This window comes from Triturus cristatus, chromosome 3_2, assembly GCF_964204655.1.
Source record: "Triturus cristatus chromosome 3_2, aTriCri1.1, whole genome shotgun sequence".
NCBI lineage: Eukaryota > Metazoa > Chordata > Amphibia > Caudata > Salamandridae > Triturus > Triturus cristatus.
This window is the reverse complement of record NC_140584.1, coordinates 215,814,055-215,837,643: the sequence shown is the minus strand read 5'-3', so window position 1 is coordinate 215,837,643 and position 23,589 is coordinate 215,814,055. Positions and strand designations below refer to the sequence as shown.

Genomic DNA, 23,589 nt, shown 5'->3' with positions numbered 1-23,589 from the left:
TCCTTCTCACATTCAACTTATGCCATACATTTTCAACTGTCTAATTTGAAGCTTCTGTTGGTGGCATTTGTGCGTGAAATATTGACCACTGATGCATGTTCAGTCTAGAGTTTCTAATCCCACAATCCTCTCACTTACAAAAACAACTCATTGTTCAGAATGTATCGAAAACCATTTCAGGTTTGTTGGACTTGGCCCCTACAGCAGGGTCGTCCACAAATAATTTGCTTTCACACTCCTGTTTTCTGAACCCGTTTAAGTTGGCTATTATGACTGGTTAGCAGTGGCAGAGTGCACAGAGTTCTAAGGCCAACAACAACAAATTCCGAAAACCGGAGGGGTGAAGCCAACTAGTTTGAGGGTGACCCTGCAAAAAAGGGCCAGGTCCACCAGCACTCTGTTACCACATTATATAAGACCTTTTATTAAGCCCTTAAGGGTGTGCTTTTGTAGCTGTATTAATAAGGTGTAGACTATTAATATGTGCTTCTAATGAATGCATGTTTTGTTGGCATAAGGATGGGTATGAGCTGGCCAATGTTTTATAGTCAATTGGAGAGTGCTTGTTTGGGTGGGCATGGTGTATTATTGGAGAGCATGCCTATGTCCACTCTGTTGAATTGTCAGCCAAAAGGTTTGACTTTCTACTATGTTCAGTGGTAATTTTAAGCACTGATAGCTAACTAAAGTGTGCCGTTCATTTATGGTTCATCACTTTGCCAGCCATTTTGCTTTGTTGCATGATTGTGTATGGAGAACTCTCTTTTATGTAGGAGAGTTTAGTATATGTACGGAGTGAGTTGTAGTCTTAGAAAATCCTAGTTTTTCAACTATAAGTATGTGGGACAAGATTTATCATAATGTTTCTTTGCCCTTGCCTGAGGTAACACAAGAGCAACGCAACACTAAAGTCAGATTTACCAAGCAACGCATGGCAGCTTTGTGTGGCCTTGCAGTGCTTGGTAAATCTGGAGTGACGTAGGGCAGCACAAGTTGCTGCCTTGCGATAGACTGCCCCAGGGAGGCATTCCATAGGTGGAGCATGGGTTTTTCCATGCATCCACCCATGGATTATGACGCATTCCCAGATTTACCATTAGTGACCTGGAAATGTGTCAAAATGCTACTCCTTCCCAGGGGAGGTATTACGAGGTGAAATACAATTTTTCTCTTCGTTTCTTCCTCTTTACAAGTGTGTTGCTTCTGAAGCACATATAGAAAGATGAAAACCCTCTTAGTATTCTTTTTTTGCAACGTTCTCCTTGTAATTGTCTAGTGGTACCAAGAACTGAAGGATCAGGAGTGGCATGCGCATGGAGCTAGAATAGTATTTGTGATCACATACATGTAGGAGAGGCCCTGAGTCTGACCCTTCTAAGACAAAAGGGAATCATTAGTGTTGATGAGAGTAACGCTAGATAAAGCTCTGGATAAATGTTAGTTCTCTGTGCGATTTACCACTGCCAACCAGTGCTAACGTGCTTGTGCTCTCTCCTTTAAACATGGAAAAATTGGCTTACACCAAATTAGTACATTTAATTTACAATTAAGTCCCTAGTAAAGTGGTACTACATGTACACTGGACTTATAAATTAAATGCTAGTAGTGGGCCTGAAGCACCTATTGGGCCACCCACTTTAAAAACAATATCTGAGGTCTGCGATTGCAGCCTGTGTGTGCAGTTTTAAATTGCCATTTTAACCTTTCAAAATAAACCTTTTTCCAGGCCTAAACCATCCCTTTCAATACATTTAAGTCCCCCCTAGGGTAGGCACTCAACAGCCCACAGGGTGGATGCACTTTATTTAAAAAGTTGGATGTGTACTTTCAAATTTTAATTTTTCCTAGTAGTGAAAAACACCTAAATTAGTTAAATTCGTTTTATAATACTGCAAGGCCTACCTCTTCCATAAGATAACAATAGGTTACCTTATTACAATAATTAAGTGATAACTTTTGATTTGGAGCAAGTAGGAAAGTCATGTTGATGTCTGATAACTTGTAATTTAAAACCCTCTTGAACTGTAAAGTCAGATTCTAAGTCACAAAACTGAAAATGAGACTTTTAGAAAGTTTCTTTTTTGTCGTAACCATATGATGTCTGCAGCCTGTTACTGTGTCACATGACTAGCTGCAATTGGTCTTTGTGTATTCCTCCTAGACAGTATCACAAAAGAGGGTCTGAGTATTGGCAGGATGGGCCATCACTGAATTGATAGGTGAGCTGAGCTGTTGCCTACCACAACTGCACTTCAAAGGTACTGGCTCAGCTCACACACAAAGGACTTCACACTAGCGTATTGTGCCTCAGATAGACTGGGACTAGGGCACGGAGGCAGGAAATTCTAGACAGCTCTGTTAGGGGTAACTCCAGGAGCTTCTTCCACTTCAAAGTGGGCACAAGATACTAAAAGAGACCTTCAGACCCACTCTTCAGACCACTTCTGAACCTGTGGAAGACCCAGAGGAAAGTCTGCTCTACTGCCCTACAGGTTTGCTGCTTGGGTAAGAAGGACTGGACCTGCAGTTTGAACCCAGAACCACCAGAGTAACTTCAAAGGCTACTCCTAACACCCCAAGTGGTACCTCCCTGTAGACCTGTAGAAGTGGGCAAAGTGGTGCTCTGACAGCCAGCTGTGGTCTCCCTCAGAACTTTCCAAAGCCCAACTAAAAGTTCTAAATAGAGGTACTTCTTATGTACCCCCTTACCAAAGCAACATAGCTGAAACCGAAATAGCTTTCTTCAAATTCGTCAGAACTTTAAGGCTTAAATATTTTTTCAGCACTATGGAACCTTCCACCATGTCGTCTAACCCACTCTTACAATCTGAAGATTCAAGTCAGCTTAAAGAGTTCAAACCTAAAAGTACTTTTTGTTCCCCGATCACACACAAGTCGATCGACTCCTTTGAGAGACTGGTCAAAGCAGAAATTACCAACATCAATTTCCGGAAACATACCAAAGTTAATTTCTCTACCAAAGATTGGAGTACTCTGAAACAATTGGCCAACAATCCTCTTTTGACTTTAACTAAAGCTGATAAAGGCGGAGCGCTTGTAGTACTCGACACTAGTTTTTACGAAAAAAGCGTGATGCAACATATCACTGACTCCGACACTTACTCAGAACTTGATCAAGATCCGACATACACCTATCAAGGTTTCCTTAAACAGATTCTAAAGCGTGCTGAAGAGATGGGCTGGATCAGCAAAAAAACTGAGAAGTTTCTTTACACAGATTATCCACGTAGGCCTAAGCTGTATATGTTGCCTAAGATTCATAAAAATCTGGAAAACCCACCTTTTCGTCCAATAGTGTCGGCTTGCGGTTCCCTATCGGAACCTTTAGGCAGATACCTTGATTACTTTCTACAACCACTCGTCCAAAACCAAGCGTCTTACCTCAAAGACACTACTGATCTTCTTAACATCTTGAGTGATCTAGACACGCAAAACATTGCACAATGGTGGTTATGCACAATTGATGTGACTTCCCTCTATACCTCTATTCCTCATGGAGATGGCATTGAAGCCATTGAATGGGCTCTATTGAATCACAATCACGTCTGTGCTGAAAAAACATTCCTTTTGGAACTCCTTCAATTCTCATTATACCACAGTTACTTTGAATGGAAGGGTGTTTTTTACGCCCAGAACAATGGAACATCCATGGGATTTGCAGGAGCGCCCTCGTACGCCAATATCTTCATGGCTAAACTAGAACACGAACATATTCTTGAAAATCATAAATGGTCTCATGATCTGGTTCTCTACAAACGTTATATTGATGACATTTTAATCATTTGGAAAGGAGACCTCAGGGATTTGGAATGTAACATATCTGAACTTAACCATATCCATGATCGGATTAAGTTCACCCATCATATAGATCAGCACAATATCAACTTTCTGGATGTACTCATCTCTATCACCCAAGGATCTATCCAAACCAAAGTGTTCATTAAACCGACCGACAGAAACAACTCTCTTCATTTCGACAGTTTCCACCAGTCCTCTCTGAAAAAACACTTACCATACTCACAATTCATCAGACTCAAAAGAATCACTTCGGATCCTGATGAGATGATTTCCATTACGAATAAGTTTACAGATCGATTCTTGCAAAGAGGATATCCACCTCATTTGCTGAACGAGGCCAAACACAGACTCACTATGGTTGAACGCAACAACTTACTTCAACGCACAAAGAAGAAAAGGATCAATCCATTAGTTTGTGTTCTCAAACATTCCACACAGGCCACCACCATTAAATCCATCATGATGAAACATTGGAACATCATCCAGACAGAACCAGACCTTTCCGCCTTGTTTCCACAAAAACCTATTTTTGCAATGCAAAGATCAAAAAATTTGAAAGAACTACTAAATCCACCATCCATTACACTTAACGCAACGTTTAAAGGTATGCAGAGGTGTCTTAATTGTGTACACTGTAATAATGTAATTCAGGGTAATCTTTTTATCCATCCTACCAAAGGCCATAAAATAAAATTACGCCACTCTAGTACCTGCGATACATCCAATGTGATTTACGCACTTAAATGCCCCTGCGGAAAAATTTATGTTGGAAGAACAGAACGCAAAATAAAAATTCGTATTGGAGAACATAAAAGCAACATTCGCACAAATAGTGAGAAATCCACTGTTGCAGTTCATTGGATGGAAGCTAAACACAACATCTCTCAGTTACGTTTCACGGTTCTAGAGTCACTCAAAATTCGCAATGACGCTGACCCACAGAAAACTCTTGCAAGAGCAGAATTTTATTGGACCAAAAAACTGCAATCCCTACAACCTCTGGGACTCAATGATCGGATTGAACTTAACTGTTTTTATAAACATTGTTTGGTTTTGCATTTAATACTTTTCTGTTATTTCTCCATTATCTTTCTGTAATTCTCTCAGTAATCATCTTTTCTTTTTTTCTCTTTTCTCTATTCCGCCTCTATTCACAATATCACTCTAGATATTAGGTTCTTCCTTTGTACCTCTTCTATCCACACTTTAATCTTTCGTAAAATCTGCTTCCTCTTTTTAGAATTTGGTCTTCATTCATACTGTTTACTTATATTGATATTCTACACTTCATGCCTCAATGTGCACTTTGTTTATTTTATTTTATTTTCAATTCGTATAATTAATACACTACTTTGCGCACTTTTTCTATGTCCATTGTGAACGTGACCATCCGTTTTCTATGTTTGCTTTATACCCCTCCCATCTCCTCCGACGATCACACGCCAGCTCCTGTGCCGGACGTGTTTTCGCCGGATGTGAATACTTTTGTATTTTCCGGGTAAGAATTCAAGGTTGCTTGTATGTTTAGCTTGAACTTGGTTTCACGTTATTTCACCGCTATGAGCTGTTGACACGGTGTTTCCTTTGTTCGAGTCACGCCGGGTCTATACGTAATCCGCATTTCTTTTCTTTTGACTCCAGTCACCCTCGGGTTTCGCTTGGGATCGGAAATGGGTTTCTCCCTTTTAGGTCCTGCCTATCAAGCACTTTTTATTAATCTAACAACCTTAGACACTTCTATATTTTCAATGTTCAATCATGACTTACACCACTTACTAACACGATCTGTTTGGTATTTCAGCATCACGCATAGACATAGATATGCACTCATTTAAGCATTATTCTTTTTAGCGTTTGCCTTGTGCCGCTCGAGGACCTTAGGTTCATCTCGTCTTTTGTTACTTTACAGCTCAAGAAATACCCCTGACGAAGGGTTCGGTTTGAACCCGAAATGCATTGGGTTTACTGCTGTTACCTCTACGAGATGGAGAAAATCTCTCAATGTTAAAAAACTTTATTGACAATGATAAAGAATACTGCAAACAATTGAGAATAAATCAATTTTGCTTGGCGTAAGAATTTTGACTACTGGCACATATATTTTCCACATTGGATGAAATTTATTTGAGGCTACCCCAGCCTGTTTTAATTGTGCTCGCGCTAGCAAAAGGAACCTTTTCCTATTTGCACCATAGACTGGACATTTACCACAAGGCGCCTCTGGACAGTCGCCGTAGCGCTGGTAACACTTCCTTGAACACGTACAAATAATTCTTGAACGCTACATTGAGTGCACGTTGACACTTCGTTTTGTCTCCCTCAGAACTAACACAAAGCAACGTGAAGCCCCGTGAAGCCTCACTGCCCAGGTGTCATCGTCATCGGAATCGATGCAGAGTAATACAAAGTCTCACCACACAGCTACCAGTCTCATCCAAATTTACGCAGAGCGACACAAAGTCCTGTAAAGCTTCTCTGCACAGCTCACCAGAACCGATGCAGAGCAAAGCAAAACCTTGCTGCACAGCTTCATCAGAACCAATGCTGTGGAGCCTCAAAAAGCAACGCCGCTCAGAACGCACACCAATGACATAAGGTGCAATTCTCAGCAGGCCAAACTTGATCCTGTGCCAGGCATGAGCTCTATTATGGTTAGCCTGAATTTGTGACTTGGCCTCACTTGTGGGCAACCAGAAACCACAGTTGCCACTTTGTGCTTTTAAGCACTATTTTTACCGTAATTTTAGAAATTGCATATCTTCGGCTGTACTGATTGGCTTTTTATCATTGTAGTATCAAATAATGTAATGTATTTTACTCTATTTTTCTAAATTGCTGTGGGATTTTTCTTGTGCTGTTTTTTTTTACTTTATTGCTGTTTGTGTGCTGCATGAATACTTTACACATTGCTTCTAAGTAAAGCCTGACTACTTTTATACCAAGCTACCAGAGGGTTAAGCAAAGGTTTATTTAGTGAACTTGGTGCTTCTCCCGGATGGCGATTGTGGCTGTTTCATGAGGATGGCTCACAGGCTCCTCAACCATCAATTCAATTTCTGACATGTTCTCTTGCATGAAAACCAGTAGACAACCGTCAAAGACCAGTCCATAGGTAATAGCCAGTAAATGAAATCAATAGGCAGTTTATTTTGCTAATGCTTGAAAAAATTCTGCATTAGTTGTTTTTATGTGAGCAAGCTTTCAACATGCCTAATTCTTAGGCTCACTCTTCATAATACCAGCAGAAAGAACATTTTTTAAAACAAGTTTGATAGCTTTGACAAAGTTAAAACGTTTAACGCCCTTTGATCTCAAAGTACTGCAAAAAATAAGCTGTACAGGAATTCTAGATTGCTGACTTCATAGTGCGCGAAAGCTAACACCTTTCTCAGCAGCTTTTGAAACAGATGTGCGTCTAATTGAATTGGATTTAAATTTGTGCATGTCTTTATCAGCATATTTTATTAATTCATTGAACACCGTTTTGACAGTCTTACCTTCAGCAACAAACAGACATCCTGTACCTCAGTAGAGAAGCCAAAGATTGTTGCCAGACTTAAAATGACATTTTTGAAGCTCTCCTCAAAAATGATTCTGTTTATTAATGTTTGTGATAATTGGATTTTACATGAAGTAGCCGAGAATGATTTTCTTAAAATATTGGGTAAATACATAAGCCATATTGTCTTTGTCTGGCTTTATTAGAGCTCCCCACATCGATGTCTAGTGTGACTAAATTCACAGTACAAAATAGAATTACCTTTCAAATCCATTTTGTGTATCATAATGACATGGAGCGGAAAACCGTGAAGGATAGAGCCTCCGTCAAGCCATATGTAGCACCATGGCACCACAGAATCAAAATATTGTCAAAAGTGCACGTGGTCAGCAATGGAAAGCAAAAGGCATGAATATAGATTGCTAAGACATCAATACCGATGTTAGGCTGAAATGTTGGTTACGGCCATTTGTACTTTTGACTCAGTTTGTGGGAGCCTTAAGTAGTGAGTCTTCAGACGATTAGCAAAATACTCATTGAAGTTCCTTATATATATATTTAACTATGAGATGTGTAAATGTTCTGAAGGCTTAAAGAAAACGTCTTAGTCTTACCATTGAGGTGTTTTATGGTGCAATAAAACGATCTTTTTGGCACAGTCACATACTGTTGCAGGAAATTTTGAAGTATTCAATTAAAGAATAAGGGTCTAATTTAATAGTTAGACCTGATGTAATATTTTTGCACACCTATGTAAACAGAATCAGCACTTTTGTTTTGAAGTTTTACATAGCACAACATTGGTCCAAGGGCATGAGAGCACTTTGCATGAGAACCAGATTGCAATAAAGTTAATTTCTTAAGGCAAGTGCACATTGAGTGGTTTGCCAAGAGACACAGGATGCTAGCGATGGCCTGGACGTGAAACGTGTTCCCCAGTAACAAAATCAGTAGCTGTAGCCGGTAGGCCACATCTTATTCTTTTTTGGGGTTCGCCTGCACAGCGCTTGCACTGTGCTTCTGAAATCTATTGTATTAAATGTAAGTCTTAAAAGGGGCTTACCTCCTGCCCTTGCTTTTCATTGGGTCCTGTACTTGCCACTTACTTGTCCTCCATTTCTATTGGCTGTTGCATAATATTTCCTGTTGTTCCTCTGTGTGTATTTCTTATCAGTCTCACATGGCACAAGTACTGTTTTAATCCACTTTGTGGAACCTTTCTTAAAGGTTTTGTTACTTGGTTTGTCTGACACCTTTTATTTAATCTCCTCGTGTCAGTACGCATTTCAAGAGTGCTTGTTTACTTTGCCTCTGCAATCCCTCCCCTTCACCCCCACCCACCTCACACTCTCAGGGGTGTTTTCCTCCCCCTATTTTACCTCCCCATGTTCCATGGTGTCAATCCCTACCCTCTCCTAATGTTAGATAGAGGTATTATATGCCTACACAAGCTCTTTGAAGCACAGGCTAAGCTACTATAATACAACAAGAAGGTTTCCTTCTTCAAAGGCACTTCAGTGTTAGTTGTGCTTTTTTGCAATTCTTATGCTCTTTGTCTTTAGGGATTTTATTTGAGAGAATGTGGCATTACGTTTAGGAATACTGGCTTTGGAAATGAGGAACCATGTATGAGTCTCAGCATCGCGTGTACATTCTGTGATTGTGTGCACATTACTTCCAGTCCTTATCCTATTTCAAATGTACTCTGTGCCAGTGTGTCTGTGCATGTGTTTATTTTGCTATTAACTGTCTTGTCAAGCGTACTTGTTTGCTTTTCTGCATGCACTCTTAGAGTGCATGCCTCTTAAATCCCTCCCATTCCCCCACCGCCTCCCACTCTCAGGGGTGGTTTCCTCCCCCATGCTCCCTCTCCACGTGCCACACCCTCTCCTGATGTTAGCATTGAAGTTTTATTCCTACACAAGTGCTTTGTAGCACAGATTGTACTTCGGAGCTACTTTAGTACAACAAGAAACTTTCTTTCTGCAAAGGCACTTCACTGTTAGCTGTGCTTTTTTGCACTGCTTATGCTTTTTGTCTATAGGGACTTTTACTGCGAGGATATGGCATTACGATTAGATATTCCGACTTTGGAAATGAGGAACTACGTACGACTTCTCTGCGTCACTTTTACATTCTGTGATTGTGTGCACATTACTTCCACTCCTTATACTATTTCAAATGTTCAAATGTACTCTGTGCCGGGGTCTCTGTGCATGTGTTTATTTTGTTATTAACTGTGACTTGTCAAGCGTGCTTGTTTACTTTTCTGCAGGCACTCTTAGAGTGCATGCGCCTGCAATCCCTCTCCATCACCCTTGCCATCCTTCCACTCTCAGGGTGTTTTCCTTCCTCCATACCCAAACCCCACGTTCGACACCCTCTTCTGACATTAGCATAAAAGTTTTATTCCTACACAAGCGCTTTGAAGCATGGCTTGTATTTCCAAGCTACTGCAATACAACAAGAAGCTTTCTTTCGACAAAGGCACTTCCCCGTTAGTTGTGCTTTTTTTGCAATTCTTATGCTCTTTGTCTTTAGGAACTTTTATTGCGAGGATGTTGCATTACGATTAGAGATACCAACTTTGGAAATGAGAAACCATATTCGAGTCTATGCGCAGCTTTTATATTTTGTGATTGGGTACACATTACTTCCAGTCCTTATCCTATTTCAAATGTACTCTGTGCGTGTGTTTACTTTGTTATTAACTGTATCTTGTATCATGGAGTTAGTTAATTTTACTAGCACGCTTTTTCATTCTTAAAATGCAGTGTGTGTGATTGCATTATGTGGGGCGCAAATCCTACTCAATGGATAGAAAACATCGAATAATAAATAATGTTTCTACTAAATAAGGAATATATTTCATTTTTGGTTGAGTCATACAATGGTCACATTCAATCAGTCAGTCAGTCACACAGCTTTATTCGATCTCTTTAAAACGGATCATAAAAGCACAAGTTATCTAAAAATTCCAACACAATATATACACATATATACACATTTAAAATAAGAATTAAACAGTTGCAGTGATCCGGGTAAATTCATATAAAAAACGTTTATGAAAAAGGCTGTTCAGAATTTAAAATTAATTAATTAGTTGTTGCTACTAAAATGTCGTCCCACCTTTTTCCTCTTCCTAGGACAAGCCCACAAAAATGAGGCAACAGAACAGCATACAAATGGATCCGGTAGAGTTTTTAAAAAGTACATGGCCAGCCGACACTGCCTAAAATTGTGGTACCTCAGGATTGGGAGTATGAATGTTTTCCTTTCCTCTGTATAGGTCTTGCAAAATAATACAATGTGTAGATCTGACTGTATTGCGTAGTTGTTACAGGGACAGGGTAAGAGGTCTGCTAATTTATATAATTTATATTATTTTGGGGTTATCCCAGGAGTAGCAGGATCATGTTCATGCGGAAACGCAAAAGGATAAATCTGTGTTGCGCATTATTTATGCATGATAAATACTGAAAACCTTCCCCCTATCTTGGTGGTACCACATCATAAAGAATGGAGGAATGATGAATACGTTTCTTTTCTCTTCGGGCATACTTTGATCTCTTAATGAATAAATCAGTTATTCTTTCCTTTGAAATTCTTTTGCAGGACTCAGGGTCCTGAAATAATTCTTCCATCCCTAACGCTTTCAGATGGACCTCTAAGTAATTTAACCATCCAATTCTTTTATAATAATCTAATTTACAACAGTCCTTGATAATGGTTTTGTCAAATCCAATGTAGACCTCCGCCATACTAATAGCCACAACAAGACTGGAGCCAGTCTTCTGTTGTCGCTCAAATAAGGAAGACCCTATTCACAGTGTGAAATATGATTTGGGGCTGATTGCGATAAGGAAACACATTTTAAAAAAGGAGTCTTCTATTTGTTGTAGCGGTGCAACATTAGCCATAACCCACACTCCGGCCCCATATAGTGCAGCGGACTTTATTTTAGCTGAATATATATTCTTAATTGCATCCAGCGGGCTGCCTCCCAACTTCGTAGCAAATCTTTTGACAGCGTTAACACTCCTTTGCATGCCCTGGGCTCTTGCTGCCACTAAATTAGAACATGAGTGGTCTTTATCAAAAAGCACTCCATTGCATGAAAAGTAGTTGACTGTCTCGATTTTCTTGCCTGCCAACTGGAAATGAGGATGTTTCTCACCTCTTGCGGCTCCAGATACGATTATATATGATTTAGATTCATTGACCTTTAGGTCAAGAGAGGCCATAAAGGCGGAGTAGGCTGTGATTAGCATTTGTAGGGCTAAGCCCGATCTGGCCATCAATACCGCGTTGTCAGCATACGCCAAAATCGAAAGGGGGATGTGATCAAATTTAGGCACATCCACCGGTAGAGCAGACAGGGCGGACTCTACCCTGTTTGTATAGATTGAAGAAAGGAACGGGGCAAGAACACAACACTGTCTTCCTCCCTTTTCGACTTTAAAGAGGCGAGTGCACTCCCCCTTCCTGCCATACCTTACACAGGCAGTGTCATTGGCGTATGAAACCAATTATTGGTGGATCGATACCCATGCCCTCCATCATGGACCACAACCTCGGGTGTGACACACAGTCAAAGGCCGAGGTTAGGTCCATGAAGGCCATGAACAGTTTTCCGGCTTTTGCCTTAGTGTATTTCCCTATAGTTAGGGACAGGTTTAAACACTGATCAACTGTCCCCATTCCTCTCTGAAACCCGTATTGTGCCTTCATAAAAATTTTGTGCGATTCGGCCCAGTCCTCCAATCTGGCCAACAGTACCCGTCCCATAAGTTTGGCAGTAGTGTCAAGGAGGGATATGGGACGATAGTTCTTTGGGGGATCCCCTGTCACCTTTTTTAAAAATGGGCACAATTAGACTCTGGTTCCAAGAGAGAGGCAGGCCTACAATCTGGATGCTATTAAAAATGTTTGTAAGTAAAGCCACCCACATATTATAATTCTGCTGAAAGAGGTCAATTGGAACTCCATCTGGCCCAGGCGCCTTACCTGGGGTGCAGGCTTCCAACGCCTTTCTTATCTCTAATACAGAGAAAGTTAACCCTCCCTGTAGTAAAATCTTTGGGGACGATAACAGTGAAGTTGGACGGGTTGCTAAACCAAATATTTCTTCATAGTGCCTCACCCATGCCTCTTCCTCTACATGCACGTCTAATGTAGGATCATTGATGTCTTTAAAATGTGGGGCATTCACGATTTTCCAGAAATCTTTACTACTGCCTGACATAGCTGCTTCCTAGAGATCTGCCCATGCCTGTGCCCTAAGATCTTTTTCCCTTGCCCTCCTCGCTAATTTATAATCTTTGCGTAGCGCACAGATTACAGAGCAATCTCTAGGATGCGTGTTTAGAGCTTTAACAAGGGCTTTTTTTGCTGTTGTGCAGGCTGTATCAAACCACCCCATTTTGCCAGTAGCATTAGCGGACATAACCTGTGTGAGTGCTTGTTTTACTTTTTCCAAAAGAGCAATAAACTGGCTGACCAAGAAACTAGGTGATGAATTCTCTTCCAGACAGGCTAATATTTCCTCCTTTATTTGAGCTATAATTTCAGGGTCAAAATTTAATCTTTGTGCTTGTGACCACTTCAGCTGATAACTGTTTTTTCTAGACAGATTTACACCTTCTACAACCTTATTGTACTCTTTAGGTTCAGATAAGATACTTAGGTAAATACATAACATGGCGTGATCACTATAAGAAGAGAATCGGGTACTTGTATGGACAACTTTCCCATGTAAATGTGCCGAGGCTAAAATATGGTCTATAATAGACTCTTGGGTACCCCTTCTAAAAGTGGGCCCTTGCCCTCCCTCTTCTGATACATTTATTAAGGACAAGTTCCACTTATATAACAAACTATTCAAAACCTCACCATACTCATTATGTGTGAAGTGTGAAAAGAGGTTTTGTAGGAGTCTTCTACTCCGCATACCCTAGTGCCATTAAACTTACAAAGATGAGCATTAAAATTCCCCACCCATACAAGATTTGCACTACCCCCATTTTTCCCATGGTACAATTTCTCAATCTCTAATGCTAGTGCGTCTGCCACTTGCCTCGAGTTCCTCCCAAACTCATTATTGTAAAAATTAACAATTGTCCAGATGCTCTGTTTCCTCCTACCCAACTCAAAGATCTGAAAGTGAGTATGCCTAGGACCAACTTCTTTGATTTGAAGTGGTAAAGTATTTGAGAATAGAGTAAGTAAACCCCCCTTCGCCCTTCCAGAGACTGACGGAACAGCTGGGGAATGGAAGGTGCGAAAACCGGAGAAGAAAATTGGTTCTATAGCCCAAGTCTCTTGAAAAAATGCTATCTCCATAGATTGCCACTTATTTGTCCATTCGGAATTGGCTATTTTGGAAGCTAAACCTGCCACGTTCCACGATATCATATTAGGTCTGGTTCCCTTAATATCAGTCGTACAGGTTGGTAAGGGGTGCTCGTGTTCCTGAACCCTGGGTGCTAGATTTGCAGCTGTAGTGGCCTCGGAGGCCACTACAGCCTCGGAGGATCGTGGAATCAGTGGAATCCCCAATGGGGTAACCTCTACAAGGGCCGCAGTAGTTGCCCTACTAAGTAGTTTGGGTGGTGATGTAGGTAGTCAGTCGCATTCCTCCATGTTCGACAGTGGTGCAAATCTATTATATAGCCTAATCCCAGGATTTAAAAGGGGACCCTCATTCGTACAAAAGGGCGTTTTCAGTTGTCTGCCCCTGTATTCCCCTCCCATGGTTACACCCTGGCCATTATAAAAGAATTCCAGGGGTAAAGGTATAATTTGGGAATTCCCTTGAGAAAAGCTATGGGAGTTAGCTAAAAGAGAGGCACTTGTGTACGCATTGTCAAAATTAATTACCACGTAATCCCCACCAAACGATTTTCTTGAACCCCCCCATCCATCCCACTCTCCTGGCCATAATAACTTCATTAGCCAGTTGCCGCCTCCCCCCCTCGGTCATATGGACATTACTTATTAACCAATGAAGACCTTTGTCTATTAATTGTCTTGTGGTTTCGCTTTGATTTTCTCGAAGGGGAGGGACATTTGCCAAAACCAATGCCAGTGGTGCAACGGCAGGGGGGAGATGGAGAGTTTGTTGTGGCTGGTGCTTCAGTATTCCAGTGAAGTTCACAGGTAGCCCTGCCTGGTGCATAACTCCTCTAGCTTCCGTCCTAGGTAGTAATTGCTGGCAAGCTAGGTCCCCTTCAGTTAGCCCTTGGCCAGGCTGAGTAACCCTTGTTACATTCGTATTAGGGAGGGGGATTAAGGGTTCTGCTACAGGATTGGAGGAGCCTCCAGAGAGTATAGACAATGTCAATGCCATTATTGAAAATGGAGGCGGCCCTCGTGTTTCTATTGATGGTGATAATTCAGTATTCCTAGGTACTATCGTAGGAGCAACATTCAACGGGGGCATACGGGCAAGTAGTAAACAGTTCTGCGCTTCCAATTCTCCTAGCCGAGTTTCAATTAAAGACAATTTGGTTAGGATGGGAGCCAATATATCGTTTAGCCTTGTAGAGACTTCTGTCGAGAAAGAGTCTGGCTGCAGTGTCTGAAGCGATGGTGTGTTAAGGGGCACTGGAGCTGCCGGTATTTTGGAATTCGTAATCTGCACTTTTGTTTGGACAGTTTTAGTGGTTTTAGGTTGTTTTGCTTTCATTCCACTAACAACATTCAGCTATAATTTTTATTGATTAACATTAGCACTTGAATTTGACGGTTGCATTTATTTACAGCACCTTAACCTCCTACTAAAAATCTATATGTTATACTATTTTGCATATTTAATAGCATAAAGTTAGCATTACTATTTCCATTGCAGCAAAAGCACCGTGCAGAGCACTCAGTAATAAGGAGCAGCTATATTCTCATGATAAATGAACATTTCCTGGGAAAGTGCTTTATTGTGGATTCTGGCTACATCTAATGCTCCTGCAATACAATGTATTTAAATACAATTTATTTAAAACTGTTGCCTTAACAGTCAGACAATGTGGAGAGAAATTGTGTGTATGTGTATAATGTGGAGAGAAAATGTGTGTATGTGTGTCTATTAATTGTTGAAGTACACTGCATGCATATCCATTGTGGTGATTCTCTGTGCACATGGCTTCGGGTCTTTTGATTATTAATGCACTTTGTGCTACTATCTTTGAGCATGTGTTTATTCTTGAATTAACTCTCCGTTATCTCACAGAGTTTATATTTTTCCTGCACGTTTTGACATTCTTCAAATACACTGCCTGTGGCTGCATTGTGCCCCTGTTCTCATTTTATGTATCCCAAAAATCCAAAGAGGCAATAAGAATCAATAATTGGTGAATTACATATATATACTTTTTTTTTTTACATTTTAGGGAGATTCATAAAATGGATCTATTCAGTAGAGAGTTTTATTTTTTTGTGAGTTAACTTATATTCAACTATTGTGTTTATTTACACTACCTCAACCTCCTGGAGTGCCTCAAAAAAATATTTTTTATACTTTTGTCAACTACTACCTATTTCCCCAAAATAATACTCATATAATGGGAACAGGGTGGGGCACTACGCACAGGGCTGATACAATTGCAACTAGGGAACTACAGTTGACACCCTAATATTCTGTGATCTTCTGCAATTAGCAGTCATAAAAGCCCATTCGGTGTGGCAACTTCAATGACATTACTGCGCTTGATAACATCTCTTCACACTAAGAAACCAGCCAGCCTTTAACACACTTTCAAGAAGAGACAGTGCTTGCTTTCCGCATTTGGCAATTGATGCGCAAACAACATGCCTGGAGCTTAAACCATATGTGTCAACTACTATGCTCGGTTCAGTTGTCTTAATAGCTTTGTGGGAGCCACACAATCTGTTACTTCGAAGCTTGCCATAAAGGTGATTTTTAAATGTAACATCTCAGTTGTTAAAAGACATACCTATTAGGGGCATATTACAAGCCTTTTAAAAAGAAGATTTACGGTAAAATATAGCAGTATTTCCCTTTCCTCTATTGCACATTATCTGCGTGTGACTGTGTTTCAATAATTGCTGAAGCACATTTTTTATTATGAACTACATACACTGGGGCATATTCTCAAGGACTTATCGCCAAGTTAGCTGCACTTTATCGCAGCCAAAGTGACAATAGATTTATCACCCTATTCACAAGCTGGTGTTAACAGACGATATTGCCAGTTTTCCTGCGATAGCAGGCGTAAAAAACATCGCCACTGACGACACCGGCAACTAACACTAATAAGATGCAGAGTAGGCGTTCCCGTACAAAAAGCCACAACAACACCACTTCCCAACATTCTCAACGACCAGCCAGATCGGCGATAAGATCACAAAACATGCGATAAGGAGCGTTGGCAGCAGGGAATTAACACCTGCTCTTTCCTGATAATAAGTCGGACGATAACCTGCACCAGAAATGGGATCCCAGCCCACAGCCACACCAGAAGAAGTACAGATGCCATGGAGCCACTGATCATGCAGCTCGGACACCCAAGAGAGCCACAACACCCACCGCCACCACCCCCGGGACCCCCCCTCCCCCTTCGGACAAAGATATTTTTCATCAATTTTACGAAATCATTAACAAGACAATTCGCCTGATGTTGCACAATTACAACAATTAACATTCATGTGTGGTCAGAAAAAGGAGAATCATTCATTCATCTCTGAATATCCAAAGAAATTATTTTATTCAAATTAAACTCAAAACAACTATTTGGAAGAGTCATGGCGGGTCTTCTCTGGACAATCTGTAAGTCACATGCTACAAGACAAAATTCAAGATAAGAAGGTGTGTTATGAGCTCATCAAAGGACAAAGAGAGAGAGAAAGAAAGGGAGAGAGAGAGAAAGTGAAAGAGAGGGAGAGGGAGAAAGAGAGAGAAAGAGAGGGAGAGAGAGAGACAGTGAAAGGAAGAGAGGGAGAGAGAGAAAGAGAGAGAAAGAGAGGAAATGAAAGGGAGAGAGAGAGACAGTGAAGGGAAGAGATGGAGAGAGAGAGAGACAGAGAGAGAAAGAAAGGGAGAGAGAGAGAGTGAAAGAGAGGGAGAGAGAGAAAGAGAGAGAAAGAGAGAGAAAGAGAGGGAGAGAGAGAGAGACAGTGAAAGGAAGAGAGGGAGAGAGGGACAGTGAAAGGAAGGCTCTTGGCTCATACAAGCCAACTGTTGTGTGTGTATCGCTATTGGTGCACCATAGGCCTAAGGCCTAGCCTCAATTGCTGTGGCATATCATCCTCATAACTGCCGCAGGTCAGAAGAGTGCCGGTTCTATGAGAGCCACCAACGTAATGCCAGAACATCCCAGGCACATGCACAACCTCTGTCACGTGGAACTGTACCGTGCACATATGCTGCATTTGTTGGGGGCACTGCCACTGGCAGTGTTGCACATCAGTTACCGTCTGAGTTTCCGTCTTGCAAGCGTCACCTGCGTCCAGCCCTAGTTCCACTGTTGATCATGCATATTCGAGTGGCCCATGGATGTCTGCCTACCCAACACAACGGTAGCTGAACTGGATTATGACTAGTGTGTGCGCCCCCTGTTGGCCCACAACCAGGAGTGTAACCGTGATACCTGTTCATGGGATGCCTTGATATTTGGCGTATGTGCTGGCAGTTGGGCACGGGAGATTGCACAAGTCCTCTTGTGCAGTGACCATATCGAAGCACTCCCCTATTGGGCTGTGTTGCGGATTGGTGAAACTGCGTGGACGGAGAACACCTCTGTCCGGACCAGTTGATGGATTGGCTCGCCCTCGTGTTCGTTGAAGTTGACAATGACGTACTCTTGGAACTGATTGCTTAGGAAGCTGCCCTCGCATTCATGGACGAGTAGCTACGTTCCTGCAGCCACAACTGATGGTAAGCCAGAGCACAGGTCCCAGCACCTTGTTGCATCTTGGAGAAATGGTCACATATCCCACCACAACAGTGGACATGGTTGCATTCGCCTAGACTCAGAATGCATGTGCGTGCACCTACGCGTGTTGACATACACCTGTGCAAGGTGAGGCAGTCCCATGGGCGGAGCTGCACAGCGTCGCTTGGCAACATTCCTAAATCTGACATACTGCTGGAGGGAGAGTACACACATGGCAATGTAGTTAAACATGTGACCTTGTTGGACCCTTTCACCTGCTCACTGTCAGCAGAGCAGACAGTCAGCGCAGTCTGGTGGTACAGCACTATGCAGATACCATGGGCTGTGAGTCGTGCCCCCTGACACGGGGCAATGAGCATACGCCAAACATCACATGACTCATCCAGCAAGGCAAGGTGGGCTGAGACCATTTCTTGCACCTCTACATGTTCCTATGCTGCCTGTTAGTGTCTGAAGCATTGGTCTGCATGTTGTGGCCCTTGTCTTGCCCGTACTGACACGCACAGGCTAATAAAGTCTACACAGCTTCACTAGTGTTCAACTGTGATGAGTGTTGATTAGAATGACAAATTGTGTGCCTCAATGAGCATTGTCCATACAAAGGGAAGGCCTGACTGACGCATTTCACTTAGGTGTGAGTCCCTATTGCCAGCTCCACCTCTGTGAGTCAGACATTGTGGTTGGGATGGTTGCTAGTAGACCTGTGCTCTTACGTGTCTTCAGCAATGTGAGCATGGTGTCCAACTTCTTGCCATGTGGATCAATGTGATCCATCAAAACAGGCTGTGTCCACACAGTTGAGTGTGAGTAGGTATGCAAAGAGATGTTCTGTTGTCACATGTGATGGGGGACACTACTTTAGGCCTGTTACCGAATCAGACATTTTTACACACAGCCCTATTTAATACATGGACGTGGGGCTACGTTGGGGGGTTGCGAGATTGTTGTTCATGAGCAATGAGTCCACAGCTAGTTCACACCTTCACAGTCATCTAATTGGCCATGTGGGTCATGGTCAAACATGCACATTGATGTCATTTCCCAGGGTGTACCTTTTTGTGCAATCAATGTCCCTACATTCATCCATACTTTTATACTTGATTGAACATAGACATGACACATCTGTGTGATTTGGAATGTTTTATTCACATTCTGTGGAGTGTCAGAGCTGGAGCAGAACATGGCCATGCAAACCTCACATTACATGGTTGCCCAGTGGAGGTCCAACCAGAGTCCTAGGGGCAGAGGTGGTATGGCTGCATCACTGTGTGCCACTGACACATCAGGGGGCATAGGTGGTATGGCTGCATCACGGTGTGCCACTGACACATCAGGGGATGGAGATGTGTGCGTCGAAGTTACTGCAGCATTCATCTGGGACAGGCTCTGTGGCAGCAAGGGTGAGATGAGGTTCTGCAGGGCATGGAAGATCCCAGCTACATCTCGCTGGTGTACAGCCATGGCAGCCATCCTTCCAGCCTGCATCCACTCCATATTCTCCATTGTCCTCCGCATTTGTGCCAACTCTGTGCTGTCATCGCTAATTAGACAGTTCTTGTATCTGAGTAATGGCTCCAGCGAGGTCAGCCAAGGATTGTTATAGAGCATGGAACGGACTGTTGGTGTCCGTTAGGGACTGTAAGTGGTCCTTGATGGGACTCATACACCCACGTATGGCATCAAGTTTGGCTGCCATGAGGTCGAATCCCATCCTCACCTGTTCAGCCAGCCCCCTCTGGCAGTCTAACACACGGCATTGGAAAGCCATGTGTTTTTCCGTGAGGTGCTGGGAGCCAGCCGTGGTGGTGGGTGCTTCCTGCTGTGTGGTCTGTGTAGGGGGTGGGTTCACCTCGATGCAGCTTGGCTGCCCTGCTCCTGGAGGTGGGGTGTGGAGGCTGTCAACGAGCCGTTGAAGGGTGTCGGAGCAGATGGCCAGGGGGTCCTCCTTATCATCACTGAAGAGATGTCTGATCTGCTCTGCAGGAGGTGTTGATTTTCCCTCTGCAATGTAAAGGGGAGATGCGGGTTAACAGTGTGTTCCATGTATGCTGACACATTGTACATCTTTACATACAGACTCGTACATTATCATCTCACAGTTTCCTACTTTGCCAGATGTGATTGGCCAGTTTCTACGCACAAGCGGCACCAGCTGTGTCCTCTGTTCTGTAGTGAAAGTGTTGCACTTTGTACCACATTGTCGTCAATGTGAATGTGCTGTGATTGCTATGTGTGTGTGCTTGTGGGAGAGTCGCCCCTGCAGCTCTGATTTTGCGGCCCCTTATCCCTTTGAGGCGGTGTGCCTTTGACTTGTGTGCTTTTACGGTGCTGAGGTGTTGGCAACTTGGGTCATTTGTGCTCTTGGATGGTTTTTGTACTCTTGTGCATTGTTTGACTGCAGATGTGTTGTTGGCGTCAGGGGATGTATGAGCACGTGGATGTGTCAGAGTGTGACCTGCTCTTTTGAGGATGTGATCCATACTGGGCCACCTCAGTGTCGTGTTGTGCACCATGTCATGTATTTTGACTGCCGCCATGCTATTGGTCATACAGTGTCACTTGCATTGTCAGTGTGTCTCACAGAGCCACTGCTTTGCTGCATTAAGCACATGTACATGGGTAGGTTGTGAGATTGGTGATAAGGAGGGGAGCACCTATGTACACATAGTTGACAGGGGCTTACTTGGTGTGAACTGCAGTGTGCCAAGGGTATCAGGGACATGTTCCACAATCATTGTGGGTGTGCAGTGGGCTACACATAATTGTGCATGTGTGCCATTGTGCCCATCTCCCCCCATCCCCCCAGTCCCTGGTCTTTACTCACCTTGTTGCTGTTGGGTCAGGTCATATCGAGCTGTGTCCGGACCCCCAACTCTTTTCACCGTCTCCACACTGATGACTGTGGCCACCATTTCCTACAGCTCATCCAGCTCCTGCTGCAGCGCAGGACTCCCACCTCCAGTCGCCGTTGCTGCCTTCCAGATGGCAGCGAGTTTCTGCTTGGTTTGGCTATTCACAACATGCCAGCGCCTCTTGACCTCCTCCATTGATCTCCTCAACACTCCGACTGCATTCACGTTGTTCACGATCGACTGCCATATTTCCGTTTGTGTTGCCAATGACACAGTGGAGGTGATGAACAGTTGTTGGTAGTGTTCTATCACTTCCATGACGATGATCCGGTTTTCCTGCGGACTGAATCCCATCTTCCTCTTCCTCTTCTCCTTGCCTTCCCCGACCACGGGGTTCCTGGCTGGTCCTCCGTGGGCCTTGTGGGGTTCGTGTTGTCCTCTGCACTCGGTCCGGGTGCATCCATGGCGCTACGCAGTTTATTTATTTATTTACTTAGTTAGTTCTGCTTTTATAGTGCATTTTCCCGCATGACACGTGGAAATTGCAGGCCTGTCGCTGATTTTTGTATCGCAATTTGGGGCATCGCAACTTTTTTCGCGTTTGTGTTTTGCATTTTTCGGCATCGCGCTAATTTTAGCGCGGTCATTTGGCGCGTTATCGTGAGACTATCACATGGTGCCGCCAGGTTGAGAATACAACGTTAACACAGTGTTATTTTCCCGCGATAGACGGCGATGTGCAAAGTTGCGTTAAGCTAATTTTGCGATAATTATCACACGTTCTTGAGAATATCCCCCACTGTGTGCAAATAGATTGGGGTAATTGTATGCACATATGACTTTTGATCTGTTAATATTTAATGCATTTTGTGCCGTTGTCTTTGTGCATGTGTTAATTCTTTAATTAAAAGTCGTCTCAAAGAGTTAATTTTTTCTTGCACGTTTTAACATTCTTCAAATGGACCGTGTGGGAATGCCCTGTTCCTATTTTATGGATCCAAACGTTCAATGAATCATTATTTTACATTGTAGAATGATTCTCACAATTGATCTATTCAATTGTGAGTTGTATTTGTCTGCGTGTTATCCAATATTTAGCTGTTGCGTTTGTTTATACTACTTCAACCTCCAGGAGTGCCACAAATAATCTATTTTTACTCTATTTGGGAACTACATATAATTTAGTAGTGTGTGTAATAAATGCACTTTTCTGTCTTCAAAGGTAAAGCACAAACTGGACAATAGTTTATTGAGTCTTATTTTTTCATGCCCACATTTATATATTACTCTTTCACAGCATCTCCTGGGAGTACATCTTACAATGCTCTGCTGCCCTTAAAAAGTCAACTGCTACAATGGGGTGCTTCTTTCCCCGTAAGGAACACTTGAGGACCTATTTCTTGTGCAGACTTACATCCTGCAGAACTAATGAAACAATTTCTAACATTTATTACATATTTTACTATTGACTTTGTCAATATTTGTAGAACATGTTGCAGAGCAGCACAGGCTGCCGTGCAACATGTCTAGAAATGTTTACAAAGCAAATAGATGTCACATAGGTGAAACCTATTGGCTTTACCAATGCTTGTTACTACCAGGCGCCAAGCTCCAATAGCAGAAGGAAAAAAATGATGTATATACTGGGGGAATGTGCAGTGTAGAGTTACAGCACATCTACAAATCTATGAAGGTGTTCTTAGTCCCACCCAAAATTTGAAGGAAGCCTAAAGGACTGTATGAGGGCACATGAAGTCAAAGATCACATCCGTAACCTAAGAATTTTTAGGCCATCCGCAAACAGCCGCTGTGCATGCATGAATCCTATTATCATGGCCAGAGCAACAGTGAGAATATTTGCAGATCTGAACCGAGAGCCACACATTGAAAGGGAGCCAGGACCAACCACGAGGAGATGTGCGCTCAAGGGTATTTGGGACGTCCCCTTATAAAGTGCACCCTCCAAGTGAGGGTAGGACGAATAATGGCAGCCACATTTGCAGGTGTTCCTAAGTGACTTGTTTCTCTCTCTACATGCTTCCACAATTAAAGCGAGCGCAAGGGCAAATGGGAATCACTCAATTTCATGTGCCATCCATTAGAAAATGACAGATTGTCCTCTTTTGAAAACCTGACCTTAACAACTGGGATTCTGCAATTGGATTTACCAAATTATGTCTCCCCGGCAGGACAGATTACATAAAGGCACAAAGTGCTTTTTGTGCAGGTCCCGCCGTTTTGGTAATGTGGCCAATGTGTGAAATCATTATAGCACCACGGTGAGAAAGGTTTTCTGGGCTTTAAGTTATAGAAATGTAGGTTAGCTCCAAGGTATAAGAGCAAACTGTAGTCATCATTTTCCACCCCCCTATTCTTTCTCCTCATCTCTCATTGCAAAAGCTTGCCAAGGTCTCAATGGCTACAATGGAGCTGGCCTACAGCTGTGCGCTTGATCCGCTGCTGATCAATTTGGCATGGACATTGCACATAATATAGTACTGTTCAAAATGTG

At 42.6% G+C, this 23,589-nt stretch overlaps 1 protein-coding gene across 1 annotated transcript in view; it reads right to left on the bottom strand.

Moving 5' to 3' along the window:
• THSD7B (thrombospondin type 1 domain containing 7B) overlaps nucleotides 1–23,589 on the bottom strand; it is a 2,208,177-nt gene that overhangs the window by 532,589 nt on the left and 1,651,999 nt on the right. The gene's annotated exons all lie outside the window — the stretch shown is intronic.